Source organism: Eriocheir sinensis, chromosome 67 (genome assembly GCF_024679095.1).
Source record: "Eriocheir sinensis breed Jianghai 21 chromosome 67, ASM2467909v1, whole genome shotgun sequence".
NCBI lineage: Eukaryota > Metazoa > Arthropoda > Malacostraca > Decapoda > Varunidae > Eriocheir > Eriocheir sinensis.
The window spans coordinates 7,910,460-7,912,816 of record NC_066575.1 but is presented as its reverse complement, the minus strand read 5'-3'; positions in this window follow the sequence as shown (position 1 = coordinate 7,912,816).

The following is a 2,357-nucleotide window of genomic DNA, read 5'->3' as shown; positions in this document are numbered from 1 at the left end:
AGGTGAATAAGGTAACCGGTGAGTCCATAAGTGAGAGAGAGAGAGAGAGAGAGAGAGAGAGAGAGAGAGAGAGAGAGAGAGAGAGAGAGAGAGAGAGAGAGAGAGAGAGAGAGAGAGAGAGAGAGAGAGAGAGAGAGAGAGAGAGAGAGAGAGAGAGAGGGGAGGAGACAGAAGAAAAGCAGTGATAAAAGAATAAGAAGGGCCATTTAACGTATTGCATGGAGATAAGAGGAAGGGGAATGAGTGAAGAGGAGAAGAAGAGACAGAGAAGAGAAGACGAATAAGTTAACCAGGGAGTCGGTGATTGTGAGAGAGAGAGAGAGAGAGAGAGAGAGAGAGAGAGAGAGAGAGAGAGGTAAAGGAAGAGGAAGAAGAGGAAGAGCACAGTGCTAATAGAGTGTGAAGGGCCACTTACCTTGCTGTATGGAGGCCGGTGGGATGAAAGGGCCGTTCGGAGGGACAAAGGGCCGCAGAGGATATCACCTGCAAATTGGTAGTTAGCGAGTCACGGGGCGGCGGGGATACAGCGGTAATTACAGGTGTTAAATCCCGAGGAGGTGGCGGCCGAGTGGCTTAGTGGGCGAGGAGCAGAGGACGCGAGTTTGGGTCTGGTTGGTTATGAGTCCTGTGTTGTGTTGGCCAGAGAGGATCAGAACCTATTAACTCATATTGTAGTGTGTGTTGTGTTTATACGATGAGTTAAGAGTCGAATTTGATCTTATTCCTTTGTTGTGTGTTGACCAGAGAGGATTTAAACCAGACGAGTGTTAGTGGGAAAGGGTTTGATGTTATGTAGAATGTGTTTAGCTAAATTTGACGAGTTTGAGTCCAGTTCCTTCTTCGTCCTTTGCTGTATGTTGAGCAGAAAGGATTAAATACATATGTGTTACCTGAAAAAAAGATATATGCAATTATTTTCATCTATTCACTCAAAATATAGTAGTGTTTATAGAATAGCAGTGTGATAGTAGTGTTTACAGCCAGTTTCTATAAATTTAAATACAGTTCCTTCTTAGTGACTTCTATGTTTCCAAGAGAGGAGTAACATCAATTGTATGTAGGCCTATACTGTATTACTACGAAACACCGACTCCCATCACAAACTACTGAAGGAAGCATTGAAACCGTATAATTAATCTTTCACAATCTTAATGGTCAACTCCTGTTATTGTATGGTACTGGAGGAATCTTAGAACGATCTTGTCAACCATCCTGTTACGTGGGGGGAAGGCAACACGGCGCAAAAAAAAGTATAAAAGAAAAAAACCTGCTTCACGAAACGCGAAACCGCGCTCACACAAAGACCTTACAAAGCACCGAGGCCTAGAGGTTCAGAGAAAAGGTTTTAAGTGTCAATTTGAGCGACACATCTGACGGTACTAAAAGGAAGAGAGAGAGAGAGAGAGAGAGAGAGAGAGAGAGAGAGAGAGAGAGAGAGAGAGAGAGAGAGAGAGAGAGAGAGTCAGAGAAGATGAAGTAGAGGTAGTGGGCCAAGGGGAAGGAGACAAAGAGAGAGTTCAGTTCCGGGCTGTGAGGAGGACAAGGAGGAATAGAGCAATAAAAGAAGTGACGGAGAGGACCTATCGAGTGTTTGTAGGTGGCGAGGGGTCACGGTGGACACACACACACACAGACGCAGACATGCACACACCCACACAGACCTATTTTTATTCTTTTTTTTTTTTTTTTTTTTTTTTTAGCTTTCGCGAATATATATTTTTTTGCTTCCTCGTTCTTTTCCTTCCCTTTTTTTTTTTCGTTTCCTTTAGTATTTTTTTTCTCCATTTTCTTTCATTTTTCGCTTCTTCTCTTCCTCCTTTTCCTTCTCTTTCCATTTATATATCGAATGTGTATCTCTCTCTCTCTCTCTCTCTCTCTCCCCCCCCCCCCCCGCCATCCCCTCCTCAGTGAAGGCTGTATTGATAGACTTACGAATACACTGTTTCTAATAATTGGTTGTTTATTCAATAGATTCGTTTATATATTGTTTTGTGGTTATAGATGAACTGTAAAGCAGATCAACGGTGCTGGATTGCGTGTCTAACTTAATGTGTGTTTATTTACTGCCATGGTTATTTTATTTAGGATTTTTATAGTGCTTTAAGTGGAGTGTGTGTGTGTTTGGGTTAGGTGAGGTTGTGTGTGGGGGTGGGAAGGGGTTGTGTGAGGGTGGTGAGGTGTGTGTGTGTGGGGGGGGGGGGGATGTACCTCTTTTTCTTTGTTTTTTCTATCTCTTTACTGTCTATTAATCTGTCTATCTCCAATCTTTTTTTTATCTGTAGTTCTTTTTCTTTGTTCTTTCTATCTATTTATCTATCAATTAATCTATCTATCTCCAATCTCTGTTTTTCTTTTAT